The sequence below is a fragment of the Schistocerca serialis genome, chromosome 6 (genome assembly GCF_023864345.2).
Source record: "Schistocerca serialis cubense isolate TAMUIC-IGC-003099 chromosome 6, iqSchSeri2.2, whole genome shotgun sequence".
Classification (NCBI taxonomy): domain Eukaryota; kingdom Metazoa; phylum Arthropoda; class Insecta; order Orthoptera; family Acrididae; genus Schistocerca; species Schistocerca serialis.
In genome coordinates this window covers 520095779-520117461 of record NC_064643.1, presented here as the reverse complement: position 1 = coordinate 520117461, position 21683 = coordinate 520095779, and positions in this window count along the sequence as shown.

Here is a 21683-nt window from a genome sequence, read left to right as displayed (position 1 = left end):
GCTGGCTTTAAGGAACTGTTGCGCAAATAAGGCGGTATTGTTTTATTTCTCCGTTACTTTCTCTCGAAGTAAATCCGAATTTAATATACCTACTGCCATATTTTCTCTTAGGTGTTCATTTTCTGAAAGCAGAACAGAAACGCAACTGAATATAAGCGTAACAATCAAAGGCATAAAAATTATGTATATTTCATAATAAAATAAATAAATTATATAACAGTAAGTAAGTAAATATACTTTTACTATTTTTATTTATGATTACTATCGTTATGTAAACGATATTTTAATTAGGAAGTCAATGAAATGGACCTAACAGTTGTGAACTTTTTGTAATACACATAGGCCTATATTCTCTTTGGTTATACCTAGTTTTGATGAAAAGAGGTTAACATAGAAAAATGTACACATGCCTATTTTACTTAAGTCATAAATTAATAAGAATGTTGAGGATTAACATTCAGTTAAACTACTGATGTCGTCGAACCACTGAAGAGCCAAACAGAACTACTGGCACCGCATGGCGAGATAAAAGAAAGCGTACTATGATTGATCTCCTATTATAATTTTAATCATCAAGATCAGGTGACCAGACGCCCTCATTTTCTGGGGACAGTCCTCAATTTTCATGCTTTGTCCTCAATTCCAGTGAAACTGATTGAGACAACAAATGTCCCCACTTTCTTATTTTTTGTCCCCAATTTTTCAAATTTCCCAAAATAGCGGGAACAGGATGAACGCGCTGAACATTTTAGACTAGAACTTAATTGAATACACCAGTGCAAACAAATTTGGCATCAATTACTTACTTTATTTAGTTGCAAGAAAATTGACTAACAGAGGTGCTGAAATATTATCTGGTGTGGATGAGTTATTACTTGAATTTGGACGTTATGCTATACTGGTGGGAGACACGCCGAAGCTTCAAACTAGGTCATCTGCATAATTGTGGTGTTATTTCCTTTCTGTTTTAACTGAAATATTTTTAAAATGAGCAATACATCTACTAGTAACCTGTATGATCCTCTACTTACGCGAACATTTATTTACTCATAAAGCTGTACTGTGGACTTATTAACTGTGCTTTGCATGTTGACGAGGCCAGCTGTATCAAAATATACAATCTCGGAAAGTTCTTGAGCAGCTTGCTTCAAACTTTTACACGATCCTCTAATCCATGTTCAGACAGACATAGGCTCCATATTTTATACGTACAGTACATAAACATAAATATTAAATCTATACTTCTTTATGAAGATATGTCATAGTTTAACGTTGTTACCAAAAATCCGGAAAAACTCTTGACTGATTTACTTCAGATTCTTACACGGTACTCTAATAAACGTTCAGGAAGACACGGGCTACATAGTTTTAAATATATACACTACATAAAGGGGACATGTAATCAGCAAAAAACTCGAAATGTTCCTGACCGATTTACTTCAAATTTTACATGGTACTCTGATAAACAATCGGATACTCTAATAAAAATTCAGAAAATCATAGGTTATATATCTTTTTTTCAAACAACAATGTACAGTGGCGCGATCCGTGGGTTTAAAAGGACGGAGCAAGTGATGGATTCTTAGCCGCCTCGACTCGCTCTGAAGATCGCTGGGCAGTAGACAGCCAAAATGTTGGAGGAAGAGGTGGATCAGGTGCAGGAGCATCAGTCACCTTGACTCATTCTGAAGACGGCGGGGCTATTCTATCGGATACTCCTCGACTCGCTCTGAAGACGGCGGGGCTATACTATCAGAAATTCATATAAGGAACAGTGTACAGTGGCGCGGTCCACGGGTTTAAAAGAACGGAGCAAGTGATGGATCGTTAGTCACTTTGACTCACTCTGAGGATGGGCTGGTCGGTATACAGCCGAAATATTAGAGAAAGGAGCAGGTGCTGCAGGGTCAGACACCTCGACTCACTCAGTGGATGGCTGGATAGTATACAGCCGAAGTATAGGGATGGGGGGGGGGGGGGGGGGGAATCAAGTGCTGGGGCATCACTCACCTCGACTCATTCTGCAGACGGTTGGGCGTTATATAGCCGATAAATTAGAAGAGAAATTTATGCGGCTGCCATCCAGAATTTTATGGAACAACAATATACAGGTTACTTATTTAAAAATGGTTCAAATGGTTCTGAGTACTATGGAACTTAATATCTGAGGTCATCAGTCCCCTAGAACTTAGAACTACTTAAACCTAACCCACCTAAGGACAACACACACATCCATTCCCGAGGCAGGATTCGAACCTGCGACCGAAGCGGTAGCGCGGTTCCAGACTGAAGCTTCTAGAACCGCTCGGCCGCTCCGGCCGGCTTCTTATTAAAAACGACTGTGAGAAAGAAAATGCTGTGCGATGCCGTGCTGTCAAAATGTACGGTTTAGTTTTCTTTCCTACAGTCAGTTTTAACTACGCTCGCATGGTTAAACCATAATATGCACTAAAGAGCCAAAGAAACTGGTACACGTGCCTAACATCGCGTAGGACCTCTGTGGGCACGCAGAAGTGCCGCAACACGACGTGGCGTGGACTCGACTAATGTCTGAAGTAGTGCTGGAGGGATTGATACCATAAATCCTGCAGGGCTAAGAGTACGAGGGGCTAGAGATCTCTTCAGAACAGCACGTTGCAAGGCATCCCAGATATGCTCAATAATGTTTATATCTGGGGAGTATGGTGACCACTCAGTAGAATTCTGGACGTGTGTGGCGTCGCATTGTCCTGTTGGTAATGGCCAAGTCCATCGGAATGCACAATGGACGTGAATGGATGCAGGTGATCAGAAAGGATGCTTACGTGTCACCTGTCAGAGTCTTATCTAGACATACCAAGGTCCCCATATGAATCCAACTGCTCACTCCCTACGCACCATTACAGAGCATCCATCAGCTTGAACAGTCCCCTGCTGACATGCAGGGTCCATGGATTCATGAGGTTGTCTCCATAACCGTATACGTCCATCCGCTCGATACAATTTGAAACGAGACTCGTTCGGCCAGGCAACATGTTTCCAGTGTTCAACAGTCCACTGTCGGTGTTGACGGACCCAGGCGAGGCGTGAAGCTTTATGTCGTGCTGTCATCCAGCGTACACGAGTGGGCCTTTGGCTCTGAAAGCCCATATCGAAGATGTTTCGTTGAATGGTTCGCACGCTGAGACTTGTTGATGGGCCAGCACTGAAATCTGCAGCAATTTGCGAAAGGGTTGCACTTCTGTCCCGTTCTTGCAGGATCTTTTTCCGGCCGCAGCGATGTCGGAGATCAGATGTTTTAGCGGATTCCTGATATTCACGGTACACTCGTGAAAAGGTCGTACAGGAAAATCCCCACTTCATCGCTACCTCGGAGATACTGTATCCTATCGCTCTTTTGCCCACTATAACACCACATTCAAACTCACTTAAATCTTGATAACCTGCCATTGTTCCATTAGAAACCGGTCTAACAACTGAGCCAGACATTTGTTTTCTTATATGGACGTTCCCGACATCAGCGCCGTATTTTGCCTGTTTACATTATCTCTGTATTTGAAAACGCATGCCTATACCAGTTTCTTTGACGCTTAGTATGTATACGATTAGAATACTGTACTGCTATAGAATCTGAATCGTCTGAAACTTTGTACACCTACTCATTCACAGATTAAAAGTATCCTCACAGAACCAGCAACAGGAGAGGTCTATCATATCCATTATACCAATGATCCCAACCGATTTAGCCATTCATTTTAAGCGACTTCAGTGCCCAATCAAGGTTTCACTCGCAATAACAATAAACAAGCTTCAAGGAAGTAAAATTTGGAAATTTGTGGTAAGTCCCTATGGAACCAGACTGATGAGATCATTCGTCCCTAGGCTTACACTAACTCTAACTAACTAACGCTAAGGACGACACACACACACACCCATGCCCGAGGAAGGACTCGAACCTCCGACGAGGGGAGCCGCGCGAACAGTGGCAAGGCGCCCCAGACCACGCGGCTACCCCACGCGGCAAGCTTCTAGGTCAGAGGGAGGGGAAAGAGGGGGGGGGGGGCTATTGATATAGAAAGGGGGAAGGAGGAGATGGGGAGAGATATGGGGGGGGTCATTGAAATTAGACCATATATCCAATTCCCATACATATTTAGCACTTGCAAAGTACTGCCGGGTTCGCTAGCACCGTACATAAACATTACGTCAGCAGTGGAGGGCGAAGTGATACCAGTTTTATGCCATCTGCTGCCCTCCAGAGCGATCAGTGAGCTCTTTTAAGGAGGGGTAGTGACCAATAGTTAGTCCGGTGAGGTTAGATACTCCAAAAGCCACAATTCAGTGGGGAACAGAGGGTACTTCTTATGTTAGCGATTTTGCTACGGTCGCAAGTCTCGAATCCTGCCTTGGGCATGGATGTTTGTCATGTCCTTCTGTTAGTTAGGTTTAAGTAGTTCTAAGTCTAGGGGACTGATGACCTCCGATGTTCAGTCCCATAGTGCTTAGAGCCATTTGAACCATTTTTAGCGATTTTCTATCCTAGTCCATTCGCATAGTGAGTGAGGGGAAAATGTCTGACTGTATGCCTGTGTACGAATCTTACCCTCTTCTATCTTAGACTCATGATCCTCATGCGGTATATAAGATCGTGGAAGCAGAGTTATTTAAGTCTTCTGTGAATACCACTGCTATAAACACCTGTACATCCAACGGTGTGAAAAACGTGTGTGTGATAAAGAAAGACAAGGCGAAACCTGCAAGTGGTGATACACAAGCTATTCAAAATGGATAGTTCTCATGTCCAGGAAAAACAATTTGGAAAGGCTTCTGACGCGCTAAGTTTAAAAGAAATGGTCATACCCACAGTTAAGTACTTTCATAAACTCAGCAGAACGGAAAATATATAGAGCCTGCATAGCTTGCCCTAGAATATCGCACAGTGAGACTGATTCGTAAAAGGACAGTGGCCTAAATTGAAGGTGTGTTATCTTTCTGCTTACAGCGTTCAGCTGTGTGATATGCCTGTCTCCTCAGTTTTGTAGTTGTAGCCTGAGAATCTGTAAACGGTCTGACTCAAAACGTCGTGAACATAACCGTCAGGTAACACAAAAATAACACTTGTGAAATCTATCCACACGATATGCAACCAAACAGCAACTGGCGAAGCAAATCCCATTCCCCTCTTGTCACAAGCAAAGGAAAGTCGATTATTATGAATGTTTTGTGAGATCCAAATTCAGTGACTAATGTACGGTACAGCCTCAGTGGTTGTGGATCATAAAACGACAGCGAAGTAAATAGAAGGAAAAATATGTTTGTCTTTATAAAGTAAAGATTCTGCTGGAGCTGATAACATTCCCAGTAAATTATTGAAATATTGCTGCAGAGAAACAAGTAAAATCTTGTGCCATATTTTTAGTATGTACCTTCAGGAAGTCCTTGACTGATTAACATACCAACTTACACCGCCAATTTATAAAAAGAGAGAAAAGACAGATGCTACAAACTATCAATCAGTTTCATTACTCTCTGATTTTTCTAAGTTACTAGAAAAATTGATGCACAGCAGAATGGTTGAGCGTCTTAATAAAAACAACACCCTCAGCAGTAGCCAGTTTGGTTTCCAGAAAGGGTGTCAACAGAGTATGCAATACGTGCATTTGCTGACAGTTTTTTGGAATCCATGAATGACAATATGATGACGCTTGTGAAAAGCTGCCAGACAGAGAAAGGTCACCATGTTTGCTGATGACACTTCTATAGCAGTGAATAATCCTTCAGGAAATACATTTAAAAAATGGTTCAAATGGCTCTGAGTACTATGGGACTCAACTTCTGAGGTCATTAGTCCCCTAGAACTTAGAACTAGTTAAACCTAACTAACCTAAGGACATCACACACATGCATGCCCGAGGCAGGATTCGAAACTGCGACCGTAGCGGTCTCGCGGTTCCAGACTGTAGCGCCTAGTACCGCACGGCCACTTCGGCCGGCCAGAAATATATTAAGTGAGGTAGTAAATAAGGCATTTGCAGATATGGTAAACTGTTTTGAAATTAATGGTCTTTCAGTCAATCTAAAAAAAGACAAATTTCCTCAATTTTTCTTGTAATACAAATGTTGAAAATGAAATAAATCTAAAAATGGATGAGCACGTGTTCTCACAAGTTGAGTCCTCCAGGTTTTTCGGTCTGCATATAGGCAGCAAACTGAAGTGGCACTTCCGTATTTAAGACCTGTGCAAAAGATTAATCACAGCAGCATTTGTCTTGAGAATTATTTCCGACAGTAGGGATTGAGAAAACAGCATACTTTGATTATTTTCATCCACTTATGGCCTATGGTATAACATTCTGGGAAAAATCAACCATTAACAAAAAAAAGTGTTCTATGCTTAGATGCGAGCTATAAGAAATGTATGGGGGCCCATCCTAGGCAATCACGCAGAATCTTCAAATCTTTACAAATGCGCAATTGTATTTTTGCCCTGATGGGCTTTGTTACTAGAACAGCAACCTAGTCACAACTAGTAGTTCATTCCGTAAGTAGCACCAACATTTTTAATGCCCCACCATCACAGATTCAAGATGTGGTTGCAAAGATACTCAGTTTAAAGAAAAACTATGGCAGTTACTTCTAGGTTGATGTTATAGCATAGATGAATTTCTTAGTCACATTGCATAATATGATTCCCAGTCTATATGCAACATAACTTAAGCTCAAATCCATATATATATACATATATATATATATATATATATATATATATATATATATATATATATATATATATATTATCTGTAAATTCCTAACTAAGAATGTATGGATGCTGAAAGGTTAGACTTCAAAAATCAAAATGTTCAAATGTGTGTGAAATCTTATGGGACTTAACTGCTAAGGTCATCAGTCCCTAAGCTTACACACTACTTAACCGAAATTACCCTAAGGACAAACACACACACCCATGCCCGAGGGAGGACTCGAACCTCCGCCAGGACCAGCCGCACAGTCCATGACTGCAGCGCCTCAGACCGCTCGACTAATCCCGGGCGGCTGTTAGACTTCCCATAAGTTTCTGTTACTCATATATTATTTATATCTTTCAAGTATAAGTGTGCAGTGGTTGGAAAGGGAGTAGGACAGAGTTGTAGCCTATGTTATTCAATCAGTATATTGAGCAAGCAGTAAAGGAACAAAAGAAAAATTCGGAGTAGGAATTAAAATCTATGGAGAAGAAATAAAAACTTTGAGGTTCGCCGATGACATTGTAATTCTGTCAAAGACAGCAAGGGACTTGGAAGAGCAACTGAACGGAATGGACAGTCTTTTGAAAGAAGGATATAAGATGAATATCAACAAAAGCAAAATGAGGATAATGGAATGTAGTCGAATTAAATCGGGTGATGGTGTGGATATTAGATTAGGAATTGAGAGGCTTAAAGTAGTAAATGAGTCTTGCTATTTGGGGAGCAAAATAACTGGTGATGGTCGAAGTAGAGAGGATATAAAATGTAGGTTGGCAATGGCACGGAAAGCGTTTCTGAAGAAGAGAAATTTGTTAACATTGAGTATAGATTTAAGTGTCAGGAAGTCGTTTCTGAAATTATTTGTATCGAGTGTAGCCATGTTTCGAAATGAAACGTGGACGATAAATAGTTTGGACAAGAAGAGAATAGAAGCTTTAGAAATGTGGTGCTACAGAAGAATGCTGAAGATTAGATGGGAAGATCACATAACTAATGAGGAGGTATTGAATAGAATTAGGGAGAAGAGAAATTTGTGGCACACCTTGACTAGAAGAAGGGATCGGTTGGTAGGACATGTTCTGAGGCATCAAGGGATCACCAATTTAGTACTGGAGGGCAGCGTGGAGGGTAAAAAACCGTAGAGGGAGACCGAGAGATGAATACACTAAACAGATTCAGAAGGATGTAGGTACTGGGAGATGAAGAAGCTTGCACATGATAGAGTAGCATGGAAAGCTGCATCAAACCAGTCTCTGGACTGAAGACCACAACAACATCTTTCAAGTCATAAATTCAGTTTAATCATGTACTAAACAACAATTTGTAAAACTTGGAACTCGAAATAAATAAATAAATAAAAGAACAACACCATCAAGATTAACAAGATGGCGCTCACGTGCCACGCTCGTGTGGCCTAATACAAAGTATGATAACGTCTCCATAATCATAAGGTCTATTTGCCAATAAATCCGCAAAAAATGCATTAATAAACAATGACATTTTAACTGAACACAAGGAACCGATTTTACATTCCCACAGCTCCACCGAAAACCATCCAACTGACACCGATCAGCAGACACAGTCGAAAGCAAAATGAAAATTTAACAGTAATTCTCTTTCAAAGCAGAAGGACCACATGGGCCGCAATCAGCGAACAATTTTCATTAGTAAAACGCAAACTGGCTCCCCAAAGACATAAAACTGGTTTGGTGTTCAAGCAAAGAGGCTGCTAAAAATCTTGTACTGATTAACCGAAACCGATTATAGCAGAGTCGCATAGAGATAAATATGGCGATCTGCTAGAAACAAAATATGATGGGAAGAAACGGAAGTGCCGAATGAACAGGCAACTTTCAACTGCTTCAGGAGAGTAAACACATTTGCTTTTTATTGATGTTAATATGAATATTTATGTTCATTATTATTATATTATTATTATCATTATTATTTGGAACAGTTATTTGAACACGCAAGTCATTATGATTCAATTTTGTAAGTTCCATGCAGCTGTCATATGTTCTCCGTCAGTTCGGTTCTCTCTTTAGTCTGTTTTGTTCTGTTTTCATACAGGTCCGTTCTACAACGACTTCCCATTTTTAGTTTCTTTTTCCTGTAAGAGTTTCTGTCTTAATCTTTCCTATAATTTATTTGGATTGCTCCTTCTTTTTTTCCTTTTTCTTTTTTCTTTCATGGTGTGGGTTCCTGTAGTCATGTCCTAGTTCATGAACCACGGGCAACGTATGCGTGGCCAAGTAAGTGGTCCCGACAGTCGGGATACCAGTTACTTTGGAATAAGGCTGGGCATCTCGGACGTATTCTGAGTCGTGGTCACCTTTGTGCTCATACGGCAAAGACTGCCAAATCCACCGGTTAGTCCCTCAGCCGTTAGGGGTAAAACCCAATGGGACTCGGGGCAAGTAAGGCTAACAACCTGCTTTCCTGGTACTTTAAATATGATGCTGGCAACAATCAGAGCAAAATGCCTCGGACCTTTGGAGGTGACCGAGTCCCACCTCTAACTGACAAACCAGGGACTCCTAAGATACGACTTGGCAAACAAATGGTACTGAGATGGGGAGCTATTAATATCAATGGGGGCTACTCTGGGAAGAAGGTAGAGCTGGCAGAGGCTGCAGGTAACATGGGGCTGGACGTTTTAGCTGTTATTGACATTCTGATAAGGGGTGAGAAGGAAGAGGTAGTGGGAGAATACAAGGTCTACCTGTCAGGAGTCAAAGCAGGAATAGCACAATGGTGTGTAGGGCTATACATCAGGAAAGAAATGGAACCCAGCGTAGTTGCAATAAGGTATGTAAACGAACGACTGATGTGGCTAGATTTGACAGTGTCTAGCAAGAAAATTAGGATTGTGTCAGTATAGTCGCATTGTGAAGGGACAGATCAAGATAAGATGGATAGTTTTTATGAGGCACTCAGTGATGTAGTTGTTAGAGTAAAGGACAAGGACAGTGTTCAGCTCATGGGTCATTTTAAAGCCAGGATTGGAAATCGAACAGAAGGTTATGAAAAGGTTATGTGTAAATTTGGAGAGGATATGGAGGCCAACAGGAGCGGGAAACAACTCTTGGATTTCTGCGCCAGTATGGGTTTAGTAATCACAAACTCCTTTTTTAAACATATAAACATTCACCGGTATACTTGGGAAGGCAGGGGAACCAGATCTGTCATTGAGTATATAATAACAGATCAGGAATTCAGGAAGGCTGTGAGGGACACACGTGTATTCAGGGGATTCTTCGATGACATTGATCATTATTTAATCTGCAGTGAAATTGGGATTGTGAGGCCGAAAGTGCAGGAGGGCAGGTCCATATGTAGGAGGATAAGAGTGAAGAAACTTCAGGATAAGGAAATCAGGCACAAGTACATAACAGCGATCTCAGAAAGCTACCAGTTAGTTGAATGTAGTCATTACAGTCATTGGAAAAGGAATGGACAAGGTACAGGGACGCAGTACTAGAAGTGGCTAAAGAATGTCGTGGAACAGTAGTGTGTAAAAGTAGGATGAAGCAAACAGCTTGGTGGAATGACACAGTCAAGGCAGCCTGTAAAAGGAAAAAGAAGGCGTATCAAAAATGGCTACATACTAGAACTCAGGTAGACAGAGAAAGTTACGTTGAAGAAAGAAACAAAGCCAAACAGATAATTGCAGCATTCAAGAAGAAATCTTGGAAAGAGTTTGGAAAGAGGTTGGAGACTATGGGTCAAGCTGCTGGAAAACCATTCTGGAGTGTAATTAGCAGTCTTCGAAAGGGAGGTAAGAAGGAAATGACAAGTATTTTGAACAGGTCAGGAAAACTGCTGGTGAATCCTGTGGATGCCTTGGGCAGATGGAGGGAATATTTTGAAGACTTGCTCAATGTAGGTGAAAATACGATCAGTAATGTTTCAGATTTCGAGGTAAAATGGGATAGGAATGATGATGGAAATAGGATCACATTTGAGGATGTGGAGAAAATGGTCAATAGATTGCAGTGCAATAAAGCAGCTGGCGGGGATGAAATTAAGTCGGAACTCATCAAATACAGTGGAATGTCAGGTCTTAAATGGCTACACAGGATAATTGAATTGGCCTGGGAGTCGGGACAGGTTCCATCAGACTGGACAAAACCAGTAATCACACCTATCTTTAAACATGGAATCAGAAAAGATTGTAACAACTACAGAGGTATCTCTTTAATCAGCGTTGTGGGTAAAATCTTCTCAGGTATTGTTGAAAGGAAAGTGCGAGTATTAGTTGAGGACCAATTGGATGAAAATCAGTGTGGGTTTAGGCCTCTTAGAGGTTGTCAGGACCAGATCTTTAGCTTACGGCAAATAATGGAGAAGTGTTATGAGTGGAACAGGGAATTGTATCTATGCTTTATAGATCTAGAAAAGGCATATGACCGGGTTCCTAGGAGGAAGTTATTGTCTGTTCTACGAGATTATGGAATAGGAGACAAACTTTTGCAAGCAATTAAAGGTCTTTACATGGATAGTCAGGAGCAGTTAGAGTTGACGGTAAATTGAGTTCATGGTTCAGAGTAGTTTCAGGGGTAAGACAAGGCTGCATACTGTCTCCACTGTTGTTCATATTATTTATGGATCATATGCTGAAAACTATAGACTGGCTGGGTGAGATTGAGATATGTGAACGCAAAATAAGCAGTCTCGCATATGCGGATGACTTAGTTGTGATAGCAGATTTGATTGAAAGTTTGCAAAGTAATATTTCAGAGCTAGATCAGAAACGTAAGGACTATGGTATGAAGATTAGCATCTCCAAAACGAAAGTAGTGTCAGTGGGAAAGAAATATAAACGGATTGAGTGCCAAGTAGGAGGAACAAAGTTAGAACAGGTGGACGGTTTCAAGTACTTAGGATGCATATTCTCACAGGATGGCAACATAGTGAAAGAACTGGAAGCGAGGTGTAGCAAAGGTAATGCAGTGAGCGCTCAGCTACGATCTACTCTCTTCTGCAAGAAGGAAGTCGGTACCAAGACTAAGTTATCTGTGCACCGTTCAATCTTTCGACCAACTTTGTTGTATGGGAGCGAAAGCTGGGTGGATTCAGGTTACCTTATCAACAAGGTTGAGGTTACGGATATGAAGGTAGCTAGGATGATTGCAGGTACTAGGAGATGGGAACAATGGCAGGCGGGTGTCCACAATGAGGAAATCAAAGAAGAACTGCCGGCCGCGGTGGTCTAGCGGTTCTGGCGCTGCAGTCCCGAACCGCGGGAATGCTACGGTCGCAGGTTCGAATCCTGCCTCGGGCATGGGTGTGTGTGATGTCCTTAGGTTAGTTAGGTTTAAGTAGTTCTAAGTTCTAGGGGACTTATGACCTAAGATGTTGAGTCCCATAGTGCTCAGAGCCATTTGAACCATTTTGAAAGAAGAACTGGGAATGAACTCTATAGATGTAGCAGTCAGGGCGAACAGGCTTAGATGTGGGGTCATGTTACACGCATGGGAGAAGCAAGGTTACCCAAGGGACTCATGGGTTCAGCAGTAGAGGATAGGAGGGGTCGGGGCAGACCAAGGAGAAGGTACCTGGATTCGGTTAATAATGATTTTGAAGTAATAGGTTTAACATCAGAAGAGGCACCAATGTTAGCACTGAATAGGGGATCATGGAGGAATTTTATAAGAGGGGCTATGCTCCAGACTGAACGCTGAAAGGTATAAGTCTTAAATGATGATGATTCTTTACACAGTTTTAAGTTGTTCCATGTATGCTACAATGTTATAAGTTTTGTTGTTGGAAATCTGTTGATGTGAACAAAATTTTTAATGTTCCATTTCGGATGTCTGCCTCAAGGATGGATTATTTTGCTGTTGTAGTCTGGAATGTTACACTGTTTACACGCTGCCTGTCAGAAAAATAAAGCATTCAGAAGGGCAGAAAGAATGAAACTTCATGGGCTGAGAGGGTTAGTGACAATATTTCAGTGATTACAAAACAGAACGTAATTTACAAAGAATTTTGGCGCTTTGAGCCCACTTGTCAGTATGATGTTGCATCCCTTCCTGACCCCTATGCAGGCACCGATTCGGTTGAGTACAGTGCCATAAGGCTATTTTATCCTCTCCTGAGGTAAACTGGCCCACAACTATAGTAGTAACTGGTTCTTGATATCATGACGGTGGGACGGAGTTGACGTCAGAATTGGTCCCACACATGTTATATCAGGGACAGATCTTGTTGGCACGGGAGTACCTCAACATCATGCAGACAGTTCGTAGAGACCTGTTTTAGATTAGGTTAGATTAGATTAATTATTCATTCCATAGACCCACAAAAGGGTGTGGAACATCTCAGATAAACACATTACGAAAATTTAATTAGAAAAACTTGAGTTTCATTAATTTTTATGATCCTCAGTCAATAAACAGTAATATTATGTACCTGAATTAAACTTCTAATATTTACAGGTTTAATACTTACATCTGTTTTCATTAAATCCATCATTCGCACAGTAGCTAGTTACTTGGCTATTACAACCAAGTATTGTCAAAATTAAAGTAAATTATTCATTTCAATGATCCTCAGTTAAGAACAGTCAAATTATGTACGAGATTTAAAATTATACTTCCATTATTTACAGACTTAAGATTTACATCTGCTTTCCATACATCCATCAACATCCATCATTCACACAGTAGGTAGTTACTTGGCTGTTAAAACCAAGTATGGTCAAAAATCAAAGTATAATAAATTTTCATTAGAATGGTCTACTGCAATTGTTCAGAAATTCATGGATGGGATAGAAGGAGTTGGCCACCAAAAATTTTTTTAAATTATGGTTAAATTATGCCTTGTCTGAAATTAAACTCTTAATGGTTGCTGGTAACTTATTGAAAATATGCGTTGCTGAATACTGGATTCCTATCTGGGCAAGAGTAAGTGATTTTAAATCTTTATGTATATTGTTCTTATTCCTAGTTTTGATACTGTGTACTAAGAAGTTAGTTGGAAAAAGATATGTATTATTTACAACAAACTTCATTAAGGAATAAATATACTGAGAAGTTGTGGTTAGTATGCCCAATTCTTTGAATAGGTTGCGACATGATGTTCTTGGATTTACACTACACATTACTCTTATTATACACTTCAGTACTCTAAAAATTTTTTCTCGGTTTGTGGAGTTCACCCAAAATATGATACCATATGACATAATGAGTGAAAAAAAGCAAAATACGCCAGTTTTCTTTATATATTTATATCTCCTATGTCTGACATCATTCGTATTGCAAACACAGACTTGTTTAGGCGCTTTAGCAGTTCGTTAATATGTCGCTCCGAAATGAATTTATTATCAAGTTGTAATCCCAAGAATTTTACACTCTCCTCCTGTTTCCATGTCACCATATTTTATACACACACTAGAAGGAAATCTCTTGGAAGTTCTGAACTGCATGTAATGGGTCTTTTCAAAGTTTAATGACAGTGAACTGGCTATGAACCACTTATTAATGTCAGTAAAAATTTGATTAGCTGCCTTTTCTAAATTTATATTTGATTTACTATTTATTGCAATGTTTTTATCATCTGCAAATAAGACCTGTGCTGTATGTTGGCGAGCGTTATCCTGTTGAAATATGGTACAACGATACTGTCACAAGAGAGATAACACATGAGGACCCAGGATGTACGTGAGGTACCAATGTACCGTCAAAACTCCCTCGATCACTACCAGCTGTGACCGGAAGTCATACCCTATGGCTCCCCACATCATGACACTAGGAGTGACTCTGCTGTGTCTCCCCAAAACACTGGAAGAATGGGACCTATCCCCAAGTCACCACCATACTTGGTGAAGATGGACATCCGGGGTAGTATACAACCTCGATTCATCCTGTACGCAATGCGGCGCCATCCATCAGCAGTGCGTGGTTCCCGGTACCACAGTACCACTCCATACGCAGCCGTTCGTAGTTCTGCAGTGTTCACGACAGTCTACTCAAGGGACAGTGACTGCCTGGTTCGGCTGCTGCTAGTCTCCGACTAATGGTCATGTTGTGTATATTTAAGATCGTAAGCTACACAAAATGTGCCTGTGGAGTCGGCAAAGTGGACAGCAAACGGAAGCTGCATTGCTCGTCACATGCCGCCGTCTCCAACATCAGAGAATGTTATTTTCGCTCGTGGACCGCAGGCCTGGAAGCGCGCCAGATGTGTTTTCCCATCCCCCTCTCTCTCTCTCTCTGTCTATCCAGACGCCGCGGGAGCCTGGAGACCACAGTTTCCTGTAATTAGTTATGTCCCCTTCCCCCTAACGTCCCCACTGCTAGGGCGTCGCTCCCGAGGGAGTTGCATAACGGTCACTTCATTAAATAGTGCGGGACTTCTCACGGCTGCCCGCCCTCGATTCCGCAATGCACTTTCTATCGCAGCGCTCCCACTTTATGAATGGCTTCAGATTTCTCGTCAGAATTTCGGTGGCTGCTAGCAGCGAGTAAATTTCGCACTGTGTACACATGCTTTGAGAACGGTTGTTGCTACACTCAAAGAATGTATCTCATCACTCTCTGATCACTCTACGAGAGTATTCTCACTGCAGCACGAAAAATCGTTACGTTTGTTGGCAGCACCATAAGGATAATTTTAAATCAGTTGCAATTTTCTACCGTTTTGAAAAGAGTAAATAGTTATGAAGTAAATTACGACTGCCAACTTCATAATGTATCATCATTAGTTTGTTACTCTACTCCGCACTCTGCTACATACATGCAGTTTCTGCGGAAGCATTTCACGAATAACTGCAAACTGTGAAATTAGTCTCATGTAGCAGTTCTTCTCGCTAAATTTATAATAATGTCAGGTACTGTACAGCTACAGCACCACAGCTGTACTCCAGGTAACAATAATTAGATATCAATTCGAGCAATTTGGTCTTGGTAAAACCCTGATTGTATGAAAATAAATGAATATACTGAACATAGGGTAAATTGGTTTGAAGTGTTTGGAGGGGTATCTGTCGCTTCACATATCATTTTGATAATGAACAGCAAAGAGGTGTGTGGCACCAGACGTCTATACACAGGTCATGCAGTCCGTGTAAATTAACGTCTGGTGGTTTGTGAGCTTGCACCTGGCGCTCATTAGCGTCCCAGATGGGTTCCATCAGGTTCAGATCTGGCGAATTTGATGGCCAAGATACCGACGTTTCACAATCGTGCTCCTCAACCATTAAAACAAGATTTTTGGCGGTCCAACGCGGATATTTATCCTGCTGGAAGATACCACCGCCATCGGGGAAGACGTCAACCATAGAGGATGAAACTGGTCCGCATTAATGTTCACATAGGACCAGAGTTGTCATGGTGTCATCGATTACCACCACAGAACCCCTTGAAAGTCCAGGCGGATATCCCTCATGGCATGATACTGACCCCATCGACATGTATCTATCCATGGCGCAGTGCATGTTTCGAGTACATGTTCCCGTGTATGATGGCTTACCCACAGATGACCATTGACCTGGTGTAACAGCGAACGTAATTCATCCGATAGGGCGACATGTCTCTACTAATGTACGGTCCAATCTCGTTGAACCCAGGCCCACTGCAGTCAAGGATGAAGATGTTGTTGTGACTACGTGGGACCACGTAGGGATTGTCTGCTGCGGAGCCTAACGTTTAACAGAGTGTGCTGAACGATGAGCTCCAGTATCAGCATCGTACTCTGACGTCAAATTGCCACCTACCCTACTTTGCGGAGTGGGCAAGCCTCCGACCTCCACGTTCTGTCATGAGACGAGGATGTCCAACAGCTTGTCGCCTATTCATGGTTTCATATCCTCTAGTTTCTGTAGATGCTTGCGATAGTAGCAGGCTAAACCAGGCGGGTCTTGCTGCTGTGAGACTGTGTATCAGTATCTGTGGTGGGAAGTGTGCTGATTGGGCAACGTTCATGACGTCATACGGAAGGCATCTTGAGTTGGTAATTGACGTCATCTGATGACTTTCATCTGTAATTTGTGTGTTGATGCGAGTGATGCCACCACCTGTTGACCAAAGATTTGTAAATAGAAGTCGTATCAATACACAGCAGAATGCTGCATGGAACTTCGGTTTGTTTAAGTGGAATATGTTAAGAAACAAGGTTAGAGGGTGGAAGATCTCGACTGTGATGACAGACTGCTCCATAGTGTAGTTATTAATTTGAGTGGAATATAATAGTCTGAAATGTAACTCATTCACGAAGTGGCTTATAAGGCGCTTGTTCGATCGATTTGAGTATTGTTCATCTATATGGGATCCCTACCAGATACGACTGTAAGAAGAGATAGAGATGATACAATGGAGAGCGGCACGTTTCGCCACTGGATCGTTTAGTCTGTTCGAGAGCGTTACGGAGATGCTCAACAAACTCCAATGGCAGACGTTACAAGAGAGGTGTTGTGCATCACGTAGAGATTTACTATTGAAATTTCGAGAGAGCACTTTCCGGGAAGAGCAGGACAACATATTATTTCCCCCCACATACGTCTCGCGTAACGACCAAGAGGAGAAAATTCGCGAAAATAGAGCAACTACAAAGGCTTACTGATATTCATTCTTCCTACGCGTTACTCGCTAGTGGAACAGGGTTGCAGGGCTCAGTTAGTGGTACAAAAAATACCCTCCGCCACTCACCATTATATGATTTGAGGAGTATGATGTAGATGTAGAGGTAGATGTAGATGAAGCCAACGAATGTGACTACTGATTTGTAGCATGTACCATGGTCTAGGATATCACCTTAAGCAGAAATATGATGAGTATACTGTCATTATCTCCATTTCCTTGGAGCTTAGTGTGACGTATGGATACTTTATTTTCGGCAAATACGTAATTATGATCATGATATAGTCTTTACTTTAAAATCTGATAATTGACTGAAGTTTGTTTGATACACGATCGTATAGTCATAAAAACTAGCTCCATGCAATTATGCTTTAATTATATACTGTGTCTCCAGATTTTTGAACATATTTATTATTTTCCATCATGAAACACATAAAGGCATTGAACCGAAGCCTTCGATACCCGTTCGCTAGCTCACAACTGAGCTATCACCTTTCAGCCCAACCTAGGCTTTTGGGAAGACTACAGTTCAGTATGCCACCGAAGTTGAGATAGCGTGTACAGATTCGTTGGCTTCGTTAATACGCAACCAGACTGCACTCACAGTAGTTTCATCCTTGGTTTTTAATCAGACATAAGTCACATAATTGTAGAGACTCATTCCTGAGAGAGAGCGCTCTTATATGCGAACAACATCGGATATTACAGAACATATGTACATCAGAAACTGTTGCAAACGGGAAGATGAAAAAAATTTATTATCATCTAACTGTATGCGAACCTACCTCCTTCCATCCCAAAACTCGGTGTCTCTAACCACAGGACGACAGTGAATGCGTGCAATTTCCCACAATATTACCTTTCATGTTACGATTTGCTGAAGGATTTTACTGCCGGTATGTCGTTAACTCAAACATAATTGTAGGAAATCGTACCAAGGATGACATGTCAGTGATAAATTTCAATGTGCCGCTGCCTTGAAACAGCATAAAGCCATAACACGCAAGTTATAATAATAAAAAAAACGGCGAAACCAATTGGCGTCTCCAAAGTGGTCGACACTGCTGTGGTCGCACCGAGCGACTCGTCATTTTGACGCCACTATAGATATTGACGCACAGACTCGCAGCGGATAATCCAACCAGACGCATGTTCCCTGCCGTCGGACCATAAGAATCCGCGCATTATCCAAGTCGCTTACGCCAGTCGGTTTCTGCATTTGTGGCACATATCGTTACTGGAATGATTTCACATTCGTTTGTGCTAAGCTTACGTACTTTCGTTAGCGTATCATGTGTCCAATACGCCACCAGATAGCATTCAATCTCGCTGTGGACAGTGGTCATGAGGTTTCTGGTCATCAGTGTGTGTTAATTAATACGTGGGGCCTGGGTGGTTTAGGCTGTATGTCCCGATAAAGTGTCAAGTAGAAAGTCCGCTGCTTAGAGCAGGAAAGAAAGGAATAGTCATTCTTGTAAGCTCTCGTGATGATAATCGTTAGTTTCAATTGAAAAAGCAAAGACTAAAAGATTCAAGTTGTATTTAAGGGAGATATAAAGTCAAAGTACGTTAAAATAATTTCTATGGAAAGGAAAAGAAGATGCACTAGTAGGTCATTTGGGTCGGATAAGTAATGAAGTTGTCTAAAAATGTAATTATTTGTCTGAAACGAACTATTCTTGCTGTTAGCTTAAAATGTGTTATACATAAAAGCTGCACAAATATATAACAGATGAATCAGTTAAAGAGCTACAGCTAACGAACAAACACTATTTACACAAAATCCTATAATTGTTATACACTGAAGCGCCGAAGGGTTGCGTATTCAGATACAGAGATTTGTAAACAGGTAGAACACGACGATGCGGTCGGCAACTCCTACATAAGACAATAAGTGTCTGGAGAGTTGTTACATCGGTTACTTCTATTACAATGCCAGATTATCAGGATTTAAGTGAGTTTGATCGTGGTGTTATAGTCAGCGCAGGAGCGATGGGACACAGCTCCTCTGAGGTAGCGATGAAGTGGGTATTTTCCTGTACGGCCTTTTCACGAGTGTACCGTGAATATCAGGAATTTGGTAAAACATCAAATCTCCGACATCGCTGCGGCCGGAAAAAGATCCTGCAAGAATGGGACCAACGACGATTAAAGGGATTCGTAAAACGTGACAGAAGTACAAACCTTCCCCAAACTGCTGCATATTTCAATTCTGAGCCGTCAGCAAGTATTAGCGTATCAATCATTCAGCTAAACAACATCGATATGAACTTTCGTGTACCCTTGAGGACTGCACGACACAAAGCTTTACGCCTCGTCTGAGTCCGTCATCGCCGATGTTGGACTGTTGGTGACTGGAAACATGTAGTCTGGTCGGACGAGTCTCGTTTCAAATTGTGTCGCGCGGATGGACGTGTACGGTTATGGAGACAACCTCATGAATCCATGCGTCCTGCACGTCAGCAGGGGACTGTTGAAGTTTTTAAAGACTCTGTAATAATGCGTAGGGCGTGAGCAGTTGGAGTGATGTGGAATCCCTGATACGTCTAAATACGACTCAGACAGGTGACACGTACGTAAGCATCCTTTCTGATCACCTGCATCCATTCATGTCCGTTGTGCATTCCGACGGACTTGGACAATTCCAGCAGGACAATGCGACGCCCCACACGTCCAGATTGCTGCAGAGTGGCTCCGCGAACACTCTTCTGAGTTTAAACACTTTAGATGGTGACCAAACTCCGCAGACATGAACATTACTGACAATCTGGGGTGCCTTGCAATGTGCTGTACAGAAGAGATCTCCACCTCTTCGTACTCTTACGGATTTATGGACTGCCTTGCACGATTCATGGTGTCAATCCCCTCGAGCACTACTTTAGACATTAGTCGAGTCCTTGCCACGTCGTGTTTGCTTAACGGAAGTTACGGTTCAGGTGAACGACTCTTACATCACACAAGCACCTAAGCTATCCCCTGACAGCGTGTCTTTCAATCGCGAATGAATGGAGGCTTTGAGCATGAGACTTTTTACAATAACACATTTATTTAATATTCAGAAACAGGTGCCTTTTTTAGAGAAGATAAAGATTACTATTTTTCTGGAGAGGATAAAGATTACGTATAACGCAAACAATCTAACTATTTACACGTTTGTTAAAGATATTTAGAACACGTACTTGTGTTGCACTCGATGTGGCATGGACTGAACATGTTGTTGGAGGCAGCCTGCAGAAATATTGAGCCATGCTGCCTCAGAGTACCAGACTGCTGAACTACTAAATTTGTGCTTATCTGATTCTTTTGATGTTGGCTTCGTTGTTCCTTCTCAGGGGTATGACGACGTCCGCAGGTGGCTTTGCTTGTACAAAGAAATTGTACCAGGATGTTAAATTCGATGGTTCACTAACTGCTAACTGAAAACAATTTCCTCATCTGTCTTCCGTATTCTTAAATTCTCAGATGGCTGATAACAATAGTAACATAACTAACACATTAATATTATTTTTAACAGCTCACATGAGCTACAAAATTCCACGTCTGCACAAAACATGTGTGCTTCTCACAAATGGTTCCACAAGACTCCTTCTTACCTCTACTCTTCCAAGCACTCCGAGAGAGGATAAAGATTACGTGTAACGCAAATGATCTAATTATTTACACTTCTGGTGAATATATTATTTAACAAAAATTTAGAACACGCATTGTAAACAATTGTATAAAATTTTCAGTTATGTTTCTATTCACATTAAGTAGGCAGTAACGAATAAAATGACATTTTCGTACACATTAGTTTTGTGTAAAGTAATTGAATGACGAATGAAATTATCGATACCCAGCGGTAGCAGAGAATTACACTTAAGTACATCACGATGTAAAGTGTCAGTTTGTACAATATATTCTTCTTTCGTCCTTTTGTCTCGTTTGATATTCTTAGTTCCTTTTATAGCCTGGAACACGGGAGTCCACGGAAATCATGTTTTACAACAAAACTTGTTTACTTCTCTCAAGACATACGTACTACATGAACTGATAAAATTAAATACAGCAGCATTTCTACACAACCGGCCATTAAAATTGCTATATCACGAAGATGACGTACTACACATGCGAAATTTAACCGACAGGAAGAAGATGCTGTGATATGCAAATGATTAGCTTTTCAGAGCATTCACACAAGGTTGGCCCCGGTGGCAACACCTACAACGCGCTGACATGAGGAAAGTTTACAACCGGTTTCTCATGCACAAATAGCAGTTGACCGGCGTTGCCTGGTGTAACGTTGTTGTGATACCTCGTGTGGGAGAAATGCGTACCATCACGTTTACGACTTTGATAGAGGTCTGATTGTAGCCTATCGCGATTGCGGTTTATCGTG